Source organism: Megalopta genalis, chromosome 3, assembly GCF_051020955.1.
Source record: "Megalopta genalis isolate 19385.01 chromosome 3, iyMegGena1_principal, whole genome shotgun sequence".
NCBI classification, from domain to species: Eukaryota; Metazoa; Arthropoda; class Insecta; order Hymenoptera; family Halictidae; genus Megalopta; species Megalopta genalis.
The window spans coordinates 12709229-12729002 of NC_135015.1; the positions used below are offsets into that span (position 1 = coordinate 12709229).

At 43.5% G+C, this 19774-nt stretch overlaps 1 protein-coding gene and 1 long non-coding RNA gene across 6 annotated transcripts in view; both read right to left on the reverse strand.

Annotated features, from left to right (window-relative positions):
- Prosap (SH3 and multiple ankyrin repeat domains prosap) overlaps nt 1-19774 on the reverse strand; it is a 310745-nt gene that overhangs the window by 239565 nt on the left and 51406 nt on the right. The window lies entirely within an intron of this gene.
- On the reverse strand, nt 1081-18240 carry LOC143259149 (uncharacterized). The gene is made up of 3 exons (XR_013032956.1): nt 15128-18240; nt 14911-15056; nt 1081-3533 (listed from the first exon to the last, which is right to left on the reverse strand). It is a non-coding gene; the product is annotated as an uncharacterized LOC143259149 (long non-coding RNA).

Here is a 19774-nt window from a genome sequence, read left to right on the forward strand (position 1 = left end):
TGGATTTTCGAGGGCCCAGAAAAATGGCTAACCACGCTATATATATAATCCGGTTATCTTCGTTCCTCGTATCATTCCTTCGTACTTACTGCGTTGAGCCGGAGATGCGTCGAAGGTCGCTAAAAGATTCTCTCGCGGGGAAGGATACGTCGGTGCTCGGCGACGGTAAAATGAATCTCGCGCGGGAAATGTTCATTTCGCCGAAGGTTCGTAGCAACGGCCGAGGTGAAACGCGCGAATGCCGCGAATTTGTTTCTCGTTTTTACAGATCCGGAGCGGCGTGCATCCAATCAGCGCGAGATTGCCCGTACAGTTACGCAATATTCACAAACTGTACCGGCGTTTCTTCTCCGGTCGGGTGAGCGGACGATCCAGGCACTCGATCCCCGGATCGATCGTTTTTGCGCGTACCAGCGCGGACACGCGAATTTGAAATTCCCCGTGGAAAGTGGGTCGTTACGCGTGCGATGGCAATCGCAATCGCAATCGCGTCGCGTCGGTACTGTTACTGACCTACCTGCGACTACGACCGCTTCCGTCCGGCTTAATTAGCAGCTGATTCGACGTCGAATCCCGTCGCGGCACGGGAGAAAGAAAACCCTCTCGCGGAGACGAGCCGACACGAGCGAAGCGGAGTAGACCGGATCGCGGCATGATTTATTACAGTTTAAATCGCCCGAGCACGGCCACCGAAAGCCCTACATGGAGAGAGAAGAACGGAGAAGCCGCGTTAATTATCCTCCGCGGGTCACACGATCGAACACACGCGCCGGAAATGATGCAAGATGCGTGGCCCGAGGCTCGCCGAGCGACGATCGAGCCGCGCGAACTATGCGCCAACGATTTGATTTGGCGAGTGCCAACTTTAATTCGGACGCAGCTTTATAACGAAATATTTTCCCAAAAAATTAAGCAACTTTTTATCGTTAAAAAAATAATATATAAAGCAACGGAATGAACGAATTACCAAGGAACAACCTTTACACGAAGTGACCAACGAGAGCCGACTTCTAACACAGCTGTCATTAATTAAGTAATTTAGTTGACGATTAAGTAAAGAATTCATTAAAAATGCCACCATAGGAATGCGTAGAATAAACGCGACAACATAATTTATTAATCAAGACAGAAATACATCTGGTCAAAGTATAATACTTCGATCGCTCAAAGATTCGGCGTCGATTACAATGCATGGATAATTATGAAAACAGTTTGCTGCAGGTACAGTTTTCTCGTCGCGATGAAAATTTTTATGGAATTGTCGAACGCGTTACGCACAGCACCATCGCAGGTGCTCGGTGAAAAAAAAACGCGTTCCTTGTTAGTATATACATAATTGGCCGACGGTTGACCCGGTTGTTCCGAGTGGTCGCTCGATCGACTCTCGATTTTCCGGCTCGAAAATAAAATCGGGTTGCGAGCCGAGTTCGAGAGGTTCGAGGACCGCAGGTCGCCAACGCTCTCCGGATTGGAGAGTCGGCGTGGCGCAACATCCACGGCCGGGGAACAACGATAATTAGGTCGGATACAAATTGGATCGCGAGCCAGGCCGATCCACGTGGCACCGTTCGGGCTCGATTGTCTCGCGGCGCGTAGGCGCGGAACGAATCCGCCTCGTGACACATTTCCTCCACCTTCGCGATCGTCGCGGATCGACGCCGATCGACACAGGTACGTCGCACCAAGGTGACACGCGCAGATTAGGAGAGATCGACATGCCGCCGCCGATCCTCGCGGATACTTTCCTCATAAACGAGGCGTGTCCCGTCGTTAGAAAGTTCTTTCTTCGGGCGTACGCGTCGAAATCACATTCCCGGCGAGCTCGGGCCCGTGAAAAATACGCGAAGTTCGAACCGCGAACGCTTTCTACCCTCCTATCGATCGTTAGATCGGCGATCGATTCCCGACGATTTTATCTTACGAGCGATCTTTGCTCTACAGATCTATTACACGGTAATCTGAAGATCGATAATTATGAACGTATTCTACTGTGAAGTAGAAAACGTTTTTTGAAAACGAACGATTTTTGTACACGTTTTCTTGAAGAATGCGAGTTCAAAAGCACATCGACGAAACCTTGTGTCTGAATTCTTAAAATTAAGAAAGTTACAGCTGGACGATTGCGAGAAACAATAAATAGAAATAATTTGTTCCTTTTAGTAAGTTTGATAAGTTGAAAATAGCGGTACCAATGTTATTGAATATTAATAAATAGACACGTTAACAAAATTGTTCTACGATTTTTGGTTTACGAATTTAGTGTTAGAATAAGTCGCATCGTGAATAGTTGTGCAAAACTTACGTGCACCTTGTTGCACCCAATTGTGCAGCATTTTATTGTCATTTTAATTGCGTGTATATTGTGCACTTCCTCTGCTGCATTCATTTGCAGCGAGGAACGGGATGCGTGTAACGAGAGGAGTGAGGGTAAATTGTTGTATAGTGTTCGCAGTTTCTATCTTCGAGTATAAAAGCGTACAATGTCCAGAGGACTCGATACATTCGTTCGATGTTGTCAAGATATTTATACCTGGTAACGATGACGACAGTCGCAAATAAATATCGTGTCGCTGAGGATACAAAATCTAGGAAGCTCCGAATAGAATAGCGACGTCGCACAGTGGGGATAAATGCTGATTTAAGAGTGCAAAAGTCAAAATATCATTCATAGTGTGGGCACTCGATACTAATTTTCGCATTAACGCACATGTTCGTAGAAGTTAAAGTCGACATTTGTACTTCTCGAATCAATCATTGTCAAGCGTGGTAAAGCAGTAGTATTAAAAATATCAAATTTGAGTGCGCAATAATTAGTAATAATTATAATAATTATAAGGTTAAGTAATCATTGTTTCAGTAGTAATTATGACGCTCCAAGTTGTAACAATTGTTTTCTTTTTATTTGTATTATTATTTGTATTATTGTTTGCATTTTTATCGTTCTTATTGTGAATTTAATTTCTAAAAATTATACCTTTGTAAATAAAAAGAAAATTTACAAGAGTAATTGTAAATTAGAACTGGCATTCTAAAATTGAAACACGTAGCTTTCTCTGCGCTATTTTAAACAAGAAAAATATTTCAATTCTATTACCCTTTTTTATGCTCATTTAATATGTATATAGAGTACATGTAACACCGAATTATCGATAATCAGCAGCGTTCGGAATTTTGCGCTCGTAAATCGGCCTTTTCCTCTGCTACGCGTCGCAGCGACTTTATTTGTACAAGATTTATAATGTCTCTATGGTGGTGGAGCGAGTGCAGATTTCACGGGAGGGGAGACAGTCAGTACCACGTTCTTCCGAAAGCGATCGTCCTCATCGATGGAAGGACGACGCAGAGAGATCCACTACGTCACATCACACCGGATCCAGGATCGTCGCGCGATCGAAACCTAGGGATGAATCTGTCGCGCCCCGTCCTGCACCCGTCTAGAATAGGGTGGTTCTGTGACGTAGTGGTGATCCCTGCGCCGAACGCTACAATCTTCACAGACGAGGAAGGACGGGGGGAATCTGGTTCGGCGGTCTCTGAAAGTATCTGGCCTTTTAGTATCGGAAGCAAACAGCGAGTCGACGAGAGAGAGAGAGAGAGAGAGAGAAAGTCGAAGAGAAGGACAGACATGACAGATTGCCGAAGAAAGAGCAGCAAGAAAAGCCGGACGAAAGTTGAAGAAGAATCGTAGAACCGAACTCTTGCGACTAACGCTTTTCCTTCAGCACTTCGGAGAGAATTCGCTATCCTGCGACGATCATTGAATTATGTTCGCGGCGGAAACTTTCGGCGGACGTTTTCAATTACAGACGATAACGAAACAAGGACCCGAGTTTTATTGGCAGAGACAAAAGATTCCTGAAGCTGCGTTCGAGGCCGCTAAAATTCTTATCCGACCATGAAATTTCTACTAATTGAAATTTTCACATGTATTCGACAAGGTGTATCAAACATTAACGCATCTTGAAAGAGTTTCAAACAATGTGTTGAAAAGAAAGTTATAAAATAATTGATGAAAAATATGAAAAATAAAAATAATTACAAACTATTCTAAGCAGTTTAATCAGAGCAGTTTAATCCCTAACCTTATTTTATTTATTTTATTATTAAAACGATTAAAGAACGAAATCAACATCTGCGTAGCTCCTGTATCTTGTAATTAATGCAGACAATTTTTATTTTGCGTGAAATCCGCGGTCTAGCGACGAGCGAAATTGTAAACAATAAAGTAGGCGAGACAATGGCGAGTAAAACTCGTGCTGCCTATCACTTTGTGAATTATCCTGGAGAGGAGAACGAAAGAGACCGCGGCTCACTGCGAGTCGTGAATAAAATTAGCAAAACACGAGGCATGGAGTAGACATCGAATTTCTCCTCGGCGGCAATCAATGCGTATTCATGGCTCATTGATTGCGCGCAGATCGTGCCTGGGCGGGAGCGTACAGACCGCAGGAAAGCGTCTTTTCAACCGGACAAACGAGGGAAATCTAGACGAGAGCCGGGAAATCGGAAAGCTTCGAAGGCTCCGTGTCCACGGCCAGCGAGAACGATGCGATTTTTCAATTGGAAGTTTCATGGAAACTGGTCGCTTTGAGCGCGTTGCTCGCTCGATATCTCCGCGGTATCGACAGAATACCGATTATACCCAGATGTTCGAACGGTTCGCGGGATAATTATTTTCTCCTCTCGTTTCCGGCCGGCTCTGTCGTCCCGTTCGCTCCAGCATCGACACGCTCGTTACTATCGACCCGTGAATCTTATCCCCTCGATATCGGAATGATTTTATCGATGCCCACTGCTTACTTATCATAAAAAAAAAACGCGGAAGAGATATACACCGTGTACGTTCACTCATAAACGCTTCTAATCCACGCGGCGCACTGTGCATCGAATCGGGAACAGAAATCGACAAAGTCGCTGCCTTATATTGATTCGAAGTCACATTGCATAGGCTTAAAATGACTTTTATATTGTTACTGATACCTAGGCAAAAACTAAAAGGAAACTGTATTTGTATATTTCAATGTTATATTATTTCTAACATAGAAGTATTTGCTTAAACATCACTGAAAATGTCAAAGTTACTTCGAGTCTGTAATTATTCACACCACCGTATGTTTATACCACAGGGTGTCCCAAAAATGTCTCGAAATCCGGAAATGGCGGGTTCCTCGGATCATTTGAAGCAACTTCTTCCTTTACAAAAATATTCTCCGAGGCACCGTTAACGAGTTATTAACGAAAAACAGTGACCAATAAGAATCGAGTACGGCTGACGCGAGGCGGCCCAGCCAACCAGCGCACGACGCCCAGTTCCGCTCATTGGCTCGGTCGCCTCGCGCCAGCCGAGCTCGCCTCTCATTGGTCACTGTTTTTCGTTAATAACTCGTTAACGATGCCTCGGAGAAATTTTTTGTAAAGAAAGAAGTTGCTTTCAATGACCTGAGGAACCCGCCACTTTCGGATTGCGAGACATTTTTGGGACACCCTGTATGTTGAATTGTCTAAATGAACATGTTTATGTACAGAAAGTTCAAAAAAATGAGTAGATCACTAATTCCAAGCGCATTTTACAAACGAATATTGAGAAGATCTAACAGCATGCACCAATTTATAACGTAACTCGTTTAGACTGTTTTATGAACAAAAGCCGTTTCTACGAAATAATGTTTATACAAAATGACGGGCAAATGTTGTCTGACTGCAGTGAAACTTTAGAAATTTTATAAGACTTTTATGTAACATAATAACTGATCTGATCTTCGTTTCTTTAGATAAGATTTTGAACAAATCGGCGCAAGACATTCTGGGAATTTTTATACCGTCGTATTCGTTACATCGAATCGCGAAGTTATCGAAACGAATTTAAGCTCTCCTCGGAGGACAGGTGGTGTAATGATCGCCTCGGACGTCTAACTCGAGTTTGCACGGCTCGATAAATTTGATCGAACGAACGCATACATAGATTCGGTAAGAAACAGAAGTTTTTCAATTTGCCAGCGCGAAACGTAACAGGATTACACGTTATTAGTTGGCCAGCCCGACAGCACGAGTAGTCGATTTATCGGATCAAGTTGTCAGCCGACTTGTCCTGATAACTGACGACCCGGGGCACTGATAGCATTCTCCGGTGAGCATAGCTCGAAAAATTATTTCATCGATTGATAAGTTCCCGATAATAACAACTTCCGCGATGGTTATGCAACTCGATAAGCGACAGAAAAATTCGACTCGCTGCGCACACGTAAACCGCGTAAAAATAGAGCGAAGAAATCCATCGTCGAAAGTTAAAGATCTTAAGAGACATTAAAAGTGCTCGACGTAAAAAACCAAAATTGTTTACACTAAATCTCGTAACGACCAGATCCGTATTTATTATCAAAATTTTGAAATTATGAAAAGTCTTTCATAGAAAATGATTGAATCAATTTCTTATTACTAGATTTACGGTGCACTAAAAGCAGCTGTTTTACATCCGTTTATAAAAGTAACAATAAGACATTTATTCTGATTTTTAACAAGTGTCGTAATATTTGCCGCAAGTAGCACATATATTGTATAAATAATTCATAAACGTATCTTTCCAATCTGCATAATCGTGAATTCAAAAATTAGCGATCCGTCATTTTCCCAGTGTTAATTGAGGCACGCATTGTAATGGAAGCAGCAAGACGTCCAAATAAATGTCGAATAAATTGGCAATGTGTTTGTAATTCGTACAAAGCGAGTTAAAGAGACCGCGAATTATGCGTGCGCCCCGCTCCTCGTAGAAACGTACAATGATCGACGGGCGCGTGCTCCCCGGATAACGAAGCTCACGCAATTACGAGCGAATAAATACGTCCGACACGGTTTTTCGAGCATCGGGAACAGCCAGCCCGCTGAAACAACGCAGTCGGCGAGGCTACACGCGATTTCCACGCGAACGGAAACCCGGATCGGCTGTAAATCGGTCGAGGCGTGTGCCTCCGATCGAAACTTTGTAAGAGGGAAACTCGTTCCGCGACTGGTTTCCGGATCGGATCCGAACGAATCGAAACGGATCGACAATTCGCTCTTGCCGCGATTTTCAACGGGTTTCGAGACAAAAATGGACGGATCCGGTTCGACTGGAATACCGATCTCGAATATCTGCACCCACTAGACTCTTACTCATTTACAGCTGTTCGGTCTCCTGAAATTCAGCATCGTAATGTGCTCGGAAAAATACGTTTTCGATGTTCGCGCGAATACAGGTTTTCGTGGAATAATTAACTCCTTTTATTTGGAGAAGATTCCCGGATCAGCTACTAGCGACAAAATAAACATTCTCTTTATCGTTTACAGCACACGAGAACCGAATAAACGTTTCTCCCTGTCTTCGATAATTTTAGCGAGTTGGAAATAACTGATAAGCTTGAATTTCGTATATCTTCCAGCTGTGTTTTACGTTTTACCTCGTAACAATAAATCCATAAAAATCAGCATTCTAGTGATGTTACACGGTGAAGATATTATATGCAAATAAAACTTGGATCGCATTGCTACAGATTATAATATTCTAATATCGTAAATATCGTTAATAAATATTATATTATAAATTATATTGTATCGCATTGCTGCAGATTATAATATTATATTATTGTGAATATTTTTAATTAATATTATGACATCGTATTTTATTGCTACAGAATTCGTGAAACAAAAATGATTGATCTTGAAAGTATCGTAATTACCAGCAGTCTTATCATGCCTGATATTCTGCTGCAAAATTATTAACAGCGTTCGACGTCCCCTAATTCCTGAAAGTATCGGATCTCCGTGCGAATGCAGATTTTCATGGATTAATTGATAAACCTGGATCGGGGAAAAAAAGTGTGCGCCCTTTGTTAAGGGTTCCATCGCGTTCTGAAAAATACGTGCCGTGCCGAGTTTCAGAGCGACGATGCTATAAATGGCTCGGCGAAGGGCCGGGGCAGAATAGATAATTCGAAAGTGCAGTTAATTAGATTTGCAGCCGTATTTGGCGTAGGTTCGCGTTCCCCGCGCGGCCATGTAAGATGTAAACGAGAGCCAGCGTACAATCTCCGGTAATAAGTGCAACTGGTGCGCTTGGCCTGGTATGCAAGTACGGTACACGTGAACGCCCACAGAGTCCACTCGACGCGGATCCATCGCTAATCCGCCTCGAACGGCTCGCTAATCAGCGTCATCTAAACTGCAAGCGAGATTTTCAATTTCAACGTTGCTCGGTCGAGTTTTCATCCGAACGACAGGTTACCACATTCCAAACGCCGATTATCCAATTTGCTTCTAATCCCCATGCGAACTCAAAACGGAGCATACTTATCGTAGACATCGAAACTTTGAACTTCCGGCGTTATAATCTTTTTTTTATTGTTCGTCGTTTGTTTTAATTCTGTCGCTAACAGACTGCGGACTTTTATGCAAAACAGGCATTGTCTGCGTTAATCGCAAAAAGCACGTAATGCACAGAGATTTATTTACTTTTCTATCGGCTTCAACAAGTTGCAAAGTTTATCTTCTTTAAATTCTTCTACAGTTTTGACTAATGAATGTTAACCGTACGATGTGTATTTTGTTTTTGCCTAAGTAGCACTTTTTCTTATATCAAAAGGTTTTTCCCGTGAATAAATGAATGAAACAATCTAGCATGTGAACGCAAATCTGCAATCAATGTAAATTTGCTTTGATTGTTAAGGAAATTATTAACGATTTGAATCAGTTGTTCTAAATACTTGTGAAGATCGATAAAGTATCAATATGATACCTCTTAACTTATCAATTTTTATATCATTGAATAAATAGCTCAGATTTTATAAAAATGTCGAGCTAACTGGACCGAAAGGCATAATGTTGAAGACAAAGTAATCCTAATTATAGTTGCGCAGGAAATCGTATGCGAACGAGTTAATAGCGTTTTCTATTCTCTTTATTTCGGACGGCTGCAACGATTGATTTTATGGCAATCATGCGCGCCTATTTGCCTCGTAACGCGTTCCGTTCGAGCCACAACAACGTCGACTGAATTGCAGGTTTCACCTGCAATCAATTTCTCTGTCTTCCCTGAAGATCGCCGCACGTGTGCACAAAGTTTCAATGCCCGAAGCCCGTCGCTCGAAAAAAAATTCCAAATGCAGCCGGTGCATCCGTGTAGCCATTCGAAAATTGCAAAACCCGGTAGAAACGCGAGTCGGGTCCGAAGCCCGAGGAATCGCTGGGCTAGTTGAAATTCGGTCTGCAGGCGAGTGCAGGAATGCTGAAACTGCAAACCGTTGCAGCCGGTTTTCCCGTCGCCTGTAACCTCGAGGTGGAAAGCTCGATAAGAAAGACTCGATAATGTCGGAGAAAGGGTGCTCGGACAAAAAGATAATAGAACTTTCCTCGGGAACGGTTCGCGGGAGGTTTACGCGCAATTATGCGTGCTCTCGCAACAGCTTTGTCCGCGGAGCAAGTGTCGAGCGAACGTGCCGGCGTTAACCCGATTTCTTAGGACCAACAAACTGCGTGCAACTCTCCGTGCAACTGCGCGCAACTCTGTGCAACCGAGCGCGCGCGCGCGCGCGAAAAAGAGTTTCTCCTTGAGACGAACGCTCGCAGCGCGCCGCTTGTAATTTTCACGGATAACTCGCGATTCTTTAACGAGCGCCTGTAAAAGTTCAGACGGTATAAATTGGCGATTCAAGCGGAAGAAGAAAGGAGCGCCAAGTCTCGCGAGGGAAGGTCGCTCTCCGACTTTCCAGCGAGCTCGAATTCTAGACATTGACCAGCGAGAGAACGCGAATTAAGGTGGATTCTCGTGTACCAAATCCTAACAAATCGATTTCTCTTATACTTTTCACGCATGATCGGTCAGCAAAGTATTCGGGCACTTTTTAAAACGGAATAATTACTTTCAAATTGGTCCACGTAACTTGAATCCTTGAGTTAAGAATTGTTGACTCGAGATGAAGGAATATATACAATATATACGATACGTTTACGAGTTATCAATAAAAGTGTATCAAATTATAAATGATTTGATTTTATCGACCGATTTTTGTTTCGTCATTGTACTTATGTATGTAATCCCATTTCGTTTATCTTTATCTTTTTATACATTCAACACATTTCATCGTGTATTTATCTAGTTAACAAAAGAATTCTATTATCTGTATCTCATCTCATACTCTAAAACTGTATCTAATTTATCTGTTTCCAGACAGCTAATCACGAGAACAAATTTTCTCGGAGACATCGGGAAAGTAAACGAACCGAAAGAAACTCTCGCGGCAGCGCGAATAAATATGGATCGCGATCGAAACGAGAAAACGCAGCGTTAATCTCTCCGATCGACGATAAAAATTAATCTCGGGTTCGCCTGCCACACGATCGAAGCAATTCCGCGGGCGTTTACGAGCGGCAAGAAGCCGCGATGCGATCGATCTGTTTGAATGCAAAAACCGAGCACCGTTACTCTCGATCGAGATCCGATCGAGCATGCACGCAACGCGACGCTGCTTCGATTCTTCCGCCGGGAATAATGGAAAACCGTGGAACAACGCGACCGCAGCATGCAAAAAAAAGAAGCTCCGCCGACGTTTCCATCATCGTTGCTCCGTTCTCGCAGAAATTCTGCGAAAGTTCGCGAGCGCGTGAAACGGGAACCCAAAGACATTACGGAGGACGCGCAAGAAGAAGCCCGAGAGATGATCGAACCCCGCGATCCATGGATCACTCGCGGTATCGCCCGGCGGGGACGCGATCGGTCGTTAGCCAAGCCGTTATCGCTATTAAATATGGCGCGTATCGGGCCGCTTTGAACGCTCGTCTCGTCTCGGATCGGATCGGATCGGATCGGATTGGATCGGTTCGGCTCGAAACGCGCGTGCAGAATGCTCGGGATTCGTTCCACGTTCGGCTGGCGATCTATCCCGGCGTTCTGTTATCGGCGCCGAACACGATAAACGCGGACACATCGACCGTTCCTTGTACGCGCAGAAAGGCCTGCAGCTGCGAAAAATCGCGACGCGTTTCCGATTTACCGGAAGGCGAGCTGCGTTCCGCGAATTCACCATGGTCGCCGGATGCCACCTTATCTCGTGTTCTATCGTCTATCTCTTTCCACGCAGGCCTTGTTGTCAGGCCTATCTAGCCGCGAAAATCTTGCCGATCTCGTAGAGAACTTCGACGACGATACTAATCGGTCTTTATTGCGCGTCCTGTAATTTGAGAAATTATTCTGCCGCGTCGACGGGTCACTGTTTCGAGAATTTTATCTTGTTTAATCTGTCAATTTGTCTAATTTGTTTATCGATGGATCGCGGATCTTTATGCGAAATCGAAACTTGCCAAGTCAATTGTCAGAAACGAGAACTAGATGAGAATGTATTTTCTTTGTGAATAAGTTTAGTAAGTCGAAAATAGTGTACCAGAATTCTTGTATAATTCCAGTGCATTCGCACATTTATTGGTTTTGATGAATGCGTCAGATCAGCAGTCTACTTATCAATCTTTTCAATGACTTAGAGTTTCAGAAACGGTTTCTTGCAAATCTCCGAGTCTTGCCGACTCAAATTGGACTCTATTTTGCAAATGATATCGAATGCTCAGATTTATTTTGGCGATCTCTTAGATGGATCGTCAACTATTATTCTTGGAGAGTATTGCGCGCTTTTATCGAGAGAGAGAGAGAGAGAGAGAGAGAGAGAGAGAGAGAGATAACTCTGACATAACCCTGACTCAAATTGGACTCTATTTTGCAAATGATATCGAATGCTCAGATTTATTTTGGCGATCTCTTAGATGGATCTTCCACTATTATTATTTGAGAGTATTGCGCGCTTTTATCGAGAGAGAGAGAGAGAGAGACATAACTCTGACATAACCCTGACTCAAATTGGACTCTATTTTGCAAATGATATCGAATGCTCAGATTTATTTTGGCGGCCTCTTAGATAGATTGTCAACTATTATTCTTGGAGAGTATTGCGCGCTTTTGTCGAGAAAGAGAGAGAGAGATAACTTTGACATAACCCTGACTCAAATTGGACTCTATTTTGCAAATGATATCGAATGCTCAGATTTATTTTGGCGATCTCTTAGATGGATCTTCCACTATTATTATTGGAGAGTATTGCGCGCTTTTATCGAGAGAGAGAGAGAGAGAGAGAGAGAGAGAGAGAGAAAGAGAGAGATAACTTTGACATAACCCTGACTCAAATTGGACTCTATTTTGCAAATGATATCGAATGCTCAGATTTATTTTGGCGATCTCTTAGATAGATTGTCAACTATTATTCTTGGAGAGTATTGCGCGCTTTTATCGAGAGAGAAAGAGAGAGAGAGAGAGAGAGAGAGAGAGAGAGAGAGAGCGACGATGCCAGGCGAATGCGTTAATAAGAGCGTTCGGCGAGCCCCGAGCGCACCGTAACGACGATTAACAGTTCACCTGGAGGTACGATAAAATTTACGAGCAGCACCAGTTTGTACTGTACTAATGCTCGAACAGGGTCCCATCTAAAAATACTGGTGATTAGTCGCAGGTGCGCGCGCGCGCGCGCGCGCTCGTACGAACGTCGTTGCAAGGAATGAGTAAGCCTTCCGCGAACGACAAGCGATTACATCGTATTGTGTTCAAGCTGCCTTCGATACCGAGAGCGGTCCGGTGAAGCACGATAGGGATACATCCACCTCCGAGTCGCGGCTATCTCGAATAACAGCCGGTTAATTGCGTTGGCGTTGAATAAATCAAACGCCGCGATTTACCGGTGCGCCGCGCCGCGCCGCGCCGCCGCGGCCTGCCCAGTCTGCTGAGCGGAAAATGCGTCAAGCGCAAGGATCTATCTTGGAAAAGAATTATATCCTGTTTCTCCGTTCGAACTTTCACGAAACCTTTCCAACATTAAATTGTACGTATCCAAAGTTGGACTTCGATGGCGCATAGTTCAATTTTGGAAAGATGCAATTTCATTTTGGAAAGATACAATTCAATTTTGGAAAGTTACAGCTTAGTTTTGGAAAGTTGCAGTTTAATTTTGAAAAGTTAAGAACAGCTTCGTGAGACTTGCGGCTTCTGTGTTTAGTATCCTTAGTATCCTGATTTAGTATCCTGAACCGACCGCGACAATTATGTGCAGAGATGTTTAAACGAAAACTTAACAAAACAACTTATATTTGTATATTTCTGTATTAAAAATAGTGGGAAATAGAAATATTCAATTGTATATATATTTTTTTGGTTTTGTGCAGCCGGCGCTCCGCCCTTGCGGTCAGTATCGCGTCGCGCCGGCCGTCTGACGCAGCGGCAGTGGTCGCGAGGGCGGGGCGTCAGCCGTACACGATCTCTTATTGGTCAGTGTTTTTCGTTAATAACTCGTGAACGAAGCCGCTGATTGCATTTTCACTAAGGAAAAAGTTACTTCAAATGACCTCAGGAATCCCTCATTTCCCGGCAGTATCATAATTTTGGGACACCCTGTATATTTAAAAAAAATTTTAACAAAATACCAAATTTTTGTATTTCTATTTCTAATATAAAGTATTTTTATTTCTGATATAAAGATATGCAAATTTGATATTTTCTATTGTTTCTAATATATAAATATATAAATATGATATTTTCTCAAGTTTTCGTTTACATATCAATAAAAACGTAAAAGTAACTTTGTCTATAATTATGCACATTCCTGTATAAATTTAACTGTGCGTCTTTAACATGTGATCCGTTGTATATACCAATAAGATCTTTTTTTATTTACACGTATATTCCACCCGTCTGCTTCAAGCTTTGCTTTTTCGTTACAGATCCAATAACGCGCGTTGTCACTTTTGCCAATAATTACTGTCAAATCATTTATTCATTGGACGTTCACTTAGATTAGACAACTACTTCGAGGACATTGTTAACTTCTGCACTTGTTCAGTAATCTATGTAAATTAATGGTTTTGAATAAATAACATAAAAACAAAACGAACGGTTGCGCGCGAGAGTTCATTTAATCGGTAAAAATATGTGCAAACATTTACTTCAGTGGCGCTGCCCTAAATCCGTCAAATATTTACCAAAATTCGTCACGCAGTGCTAAACTCTGTGGAAATGTTGAAGGATGTTTGCGCACCTGCAAAATTATTCACCGAGCACAAACATTTGCACAAAGCTCAGCGCTGGCATGAACATTTTAAACCGATGAAATTAGTACTTGCGCAGGAAGTGTTGCTCAATTTTTAACGCGACTTTCTAAAACATTCAAATTCCGCTCGATAATTAGTATATAGATCGTCCGGCGATGCGTTTCACAAGCGCAAAAAACATCCTCGATCTATCAGCGCCGCTGACCCGATTTCTATTCGATCGCTTTCGATGCTTTTCCTGCGCGCGAGCCTAACTTCCACGAAGACATTCGTTCTCCGAAGGGCCGCTCGACTTTAATCGAGCAATTTTCTGAACGAGGGCGCAGCGAAGATGGAAAATCGCTCGGAACGGCAGAAGTTTCGGGCGAAATAAAAGAAAAGTTTCTGTTCTCCGCTTCGGAAAAAGCCAACTATCGTCGCGTAAAGTTGGCGAACACCGGCGCAGAAAAGAAAACTCGCGGGAGAGAGACTGTCGTCGCAAGAGCAAACGGAGAAGAAGCGCGGAAAGAAGGCGAAGTAAAGGAAAAGGAAGATAGAGGTGACACTGGAAGAAGAACCAGGGCAAGAAAAAGAAGCAACCACTTGTGCACCATGCAGAGCGTAACGAAAACGCGCGCCGCCGCTCGAAAGCGTCGAATATAGGACGCGATTGCGAATGCATGAGGATGTGGGACGCGTTTTAGCGATCCGCGGAGAAAAAAAAAAGCAGAATAGCGAAGCGCGGAGCGCATTGTCGAAAACAGAAAGCAGAAGAATAGAACTGTTAATTAGGTCGTCGTCGTTAATAAAACAAGGGTGAACCTGTCTCCTCCCTTCACCGTGTCCCCGCCCAGTGGGTAGAAGCTCGTGGACAGACTTAAACACTCTGCTGGACCTATCCTGAAGCTGCCGTTAAAACTCCTTTCCTGGCGATCCTCCGGAAGCGCTATGCTACCCCGAATACGTCTCTGGAACGAGGAACGCAACGATTATCTCGCGGAGACCACGCTCTCGGAAACGATCGTAGTTACCGAGCTACCTGAATCATGCTCGATCGATCCGGCACTACAAAACACAGAGCTCTCTCTCGCGTGATATATCGAATCCGATCGACGAAATCCAACGATTCGAGACGATGCGAGGACGAAGGTGGTCGACGATCGACACCGATCCGCTCGACTCGAGGCAGAGAGAAGAACTGAAACCCCCGGCGGGGCGCGCAGCACACTCGGGCAGCCAACTTTTAGCTGACATTGTGATTAGAATTCCAAGGATCGTCTTCTGTTTCAACGTCGCGCTGCGTTCACGGTGACGACGGTTCGAGTGCTGCGAGTTCGAGGTTCTCAAGCACCGTCAGCGTCGCGGCCGCGAGCAGATAACGCGACAATGAGCTCGCGTGTTATCTAAACGAACGGAACAGAGACGGGTCTGTCGCTCGCCGGCTGCCAGAAGGGGCGAGAGCAAACGGCAAGGGGCCCAGGATCCGGCAACCCGACACCTCCGGAAAACAAATACGAGAACGGTGGACAAGAGAAACGTGTCAGCGGAACCAATGGGCTCTTGGGTTCCTGGAACAGTAGCCTACGATTTTAGGCCGAAGACTGATTTAGTAGACCGCGGATCAAAGTACAGTAAATGTCTCCCTTATTGACGCTTAGATTGCGCACAAAAATGGGCAATTTGGGAAGAGGAGATACGATTCAATTGAATCTTGCGCGCCTCGTTCTACAGTTACGAATCATCAACAACTATAAAAACGAGCTGCAAGGCTCGAATAATCGTATCTCCTATTCCCATATTTTCGTTCATTTTCGTGCACAATCTGAGCGTCAATTAGAGAGACATTACCGTATGTAGACTGTAAAATCAAAATCTGTCGCATCATTTTTAAGAAACAGAAATTTCAAACAAAAATTTCTTTTCTCCGTCAATAAACTGAATAGTTTAATAGTATAGAATAGTTTTAGATAATAGAAGAGATAAATAAGATAGTTAACAGAATAATTTTAATAAACTGAAAGAAATATATCAACATTTTTGAATTCTTTAAATTCTTTCTCTGTTTTATGTTTCGCTCGCTCATTTTTGTCACAAGCGCATAAAATCCGCAGTATACTGATTAAATCCTGTGTTTTGCAGTGAAAATTCGTCCGCTTTCTGTTTCGAGAAATCGTCGATAAGAAACGGTCGATTGGATTAATCGTTAACATTTGTAGTAGTAAAACGTTTATTTGCCCTTCAGGCTATGAAAAGGGGTGTACATCTTTGTTTCTATACAAGGTGGGCAGGAATTTGTAGTACAACCGAGCAGAAGGTGATTCTACATGAAGAAATAAGAAACAAATTTGATATCACATTTTTTCATCGGGGGCTGCGTTTTCGAGAAAATCGACTTCAAAGTTCGTTCATCTTTCTAAAGGATTAAATAGTCGGAATGCTTTCGATTTCCTCGAAAACGGAGCTCCGAATACAAAAATATTATAGCGAGATCCGATATTTCTTGTACAATGTACAGCACTTTTAGAATTGAGCGCCTTAATTTCGGCACGACTCTTACATAAAAAAATGTAACATTTTATTACCGTGCGATCGTTTTCGATAAAACTTATCGCGTCTGGACGAGAAGGCGAGGCGACCAGGATTTTCCGAAAGATTTTTCCACGCAGACAGTTTGCGAGTAACCGAGGTGGAACAGTTAGGGCCCGCAGATCCCGCGGGTCGGTAGGAGCGCGAATCGAGCTATTCAAAATCTTCCCACCGGCTAGAGTGCGTGTGAATTCGTGGAGAAGAGGGGAAACTCGACGAGTCAATTAAATCGCAGGCCACTCGCGCGGCCGCGAGTTTCTTTGCTCTCGCGCGCCTGTTTATTTATCCGGCGCGATAGAGCGAACCGTGCGGGAGATGAAAGGGGTCGCGGGCTGATTCGCGTCAACGGGATTCAAAGGAAACGCTCCGCCAATTACCTCCCCCTGCTGCCGAAGAATATCGTTCCGCGAAGAGCAATTGGATCGAGCGATTTGAGCGACTGCGATACGCCGCCGCCGCCGCTTGTTTTCATAGAACGCGAGACCGTGTTTATTTCTTGAAACGTCGCCCGAAGATTATGACACCTCCGCGGTGTCGCGAATTGGGGTCTCTCTCAGAATTGAGGCGTGGACCCGCTTCCGCTGTACGAAATACGCGTATCAGCTTTCGTTTGTTCTCGGCCGAACTGTCATCGAGAATAATAAACGCCGAGACGAACGGGGCATTTGTGTGAACGCTGTTTGCAGCTTTGGAAGATTTAATTTGCACTATGGCCGGCGCGGGGATAAGTTGTTGTTAGCGCTTTCATCCGACTGAAGTTTCGCCGGCGGTTCCTTTGAAGAGTTTACTTTTTTATAGGCGCCGACGTGGGTGGAGCGAAACGGTTTCAATCATAAAAGGACCCTTGATCGATTAAATATTTGTATGTCGCGGGGGTGTTGACGCCTCCACTTCAAAAGAAGGGAGGGTAGCCGCTCGGGAACGAAATGGCTTACCCTCTGTAGCAGAAACCCGAGATTCCGAGGCTCTCTTTTTGTTATATAGACAATGATAGAACCGAGGGTCGATAAAATTTGGGGATACGCGGAGCACAGATTCCATCCAAAGGGAAATCGACCCTTGAATATTCGACTGAGCTCCGATTCGATATTGCAACCGACAAGCTGCAAGAAATGGAAGAAAAGTTGCAAACAGAAAACATGCAGGATTTTTCAATTGTATTGGAATTGTTTTTCTATTTCCTGCAGTTCACCAATATAAAATTGAAACACAGCCGAATATTCATTCAAATTGACGAAGTTTGGCAAACGGAAATGAAATTCTCGGTAATTATTATGACAAAAAAATGCAACGTACGTGTAATAAAGAAAATTAGAATATATGAAACATAAGCAAATAAGTAAGTCCATTGTCACCATTTTTGTTTATTGTAAGCGTCACTGACTAGGATTTGCTATTCATTTCGAAAGTGGCGTGAGTCATCGAAATATGTAAAAGATATGTTTCCATGTTTGTTGTTAAAAAATGTTTACAATGGCACAGAAAATTAAATATATTTCAATCGTGCCATTCTTACAGAGCAACACACATTCGAATGATTTAGAATCATAGTGGCGTAAGTCACATTTTCGTAATTGCGAGAAAGAAGGAGCATAATTGTTTACCAAGATGCGCATCGTTTACGCACAAAATTTATTGTTAAGATCATTTAGAGTCAATTCATAGTAACTTCACAATTCCTTTCGCTCGTCATTTTAATACTTTAGAACGTACAGATTACATTTTCAAACTCGAGACTAAATTTTCGGAAATGTAATTTTGGGCCGCTATGATCCTAACTCGCACACGTTTGCCAGTTCCAATGCTCCGCAGGTTCGGTGTTAACGGCAGCTGGTGAATTTAGACAGCAAAGTCAATCGCGCAGCGCTTCGGAGCGGCACAACACATTTCCAAGTGGCGGCGTAAACAGTCGTAGGGGATGAAACGGTTGCGAACGGGAACGAGGGTGCGCGAACGCATTGGGTCGCGTCAATTAGGTCCGCGGCCTTATTACTCGCGCTTGATAACCCGGATCGGCCGGCTCTACGGGCAAGTTAGTCGCCAACATTGCACCTGTAAGGGCTGGTAATGGGACCGGAGTGGCGGAGGAGCTAGTAATTAGCGGTCCGCGTTGTCACGCGTGCATGGCTGCGGACCAACGATCACTTTTCCAGGCTTCACGTTCACGGGGATACGTTTACGCGCCGCGACGCAATTAAACGACTGCTCCGTCGGTTCTCACGCACGCGTTTCCTCGCGCGCTACGTCACCAGGCTTTTCCAGTTTAAAGGGATCAGGGCCGAGGGAGAGAAATCGGTCCTCCCTTTTTCCTGAACCGCTGGACGGCCTTCTGGTGGCCGTGCGTCAACGGGATAGGGTCGCTTCCATTTACTCTATGCTTGCGCGAAGGATAAGCCAAATCGTTTTCTGTCCGAAGGGTCGCATAACCACTCCACGCTTTTGGGAAACGTCGTTCGCGTAAACAGGATAGCTTGTTTGGAAACGATACTAAAAATACTACCGCTGTGGCGCTGGATCGCAGTTCTTTCGTCTTGTTGACTCTTATTGCTTCAATTGCTTAGGAAAAGTTCATTTTATTGATTCATTTTATTAAGTCATTTTATTAATCTATTTTAATTGATTCAGTTTATTAATTCACTCGTTGAGGTTCGATTGTCTTTATTTTTTTAACTAACCGAACAACATCATATTTTCTCTTAACGCGAGCGATCTCGAGTGGTCATAACGTGGGTGATTAATTTTTCGACTAGCTTTCCAAATTTATTGTAATATCTTGAATAAACTGAATGCTTCTAATGTTAATCTTATCGCTTCAATTGCTTAGGAACAATTCATTTTATTGATTCATTTTATTCATTCATTTTATTAGTTCAATTTATTTATTCACTGATTGAGGTTCGATTGAGTTTACTTTTTTAACTAACCGAACAGCATCATCTTTTCTCTTAACGCGAGCGATCTTGAGTGGTCTTAACGTGAGTGATTAATTTTTCGTTCAGCTTTCCAAATTTATTGTAATATCTTGAACAAACTGAACGTTTCTAATGTTTTTAGAATATAGCCAAGAGATGAACTAACATTTACTACGGTTAAATTTTCA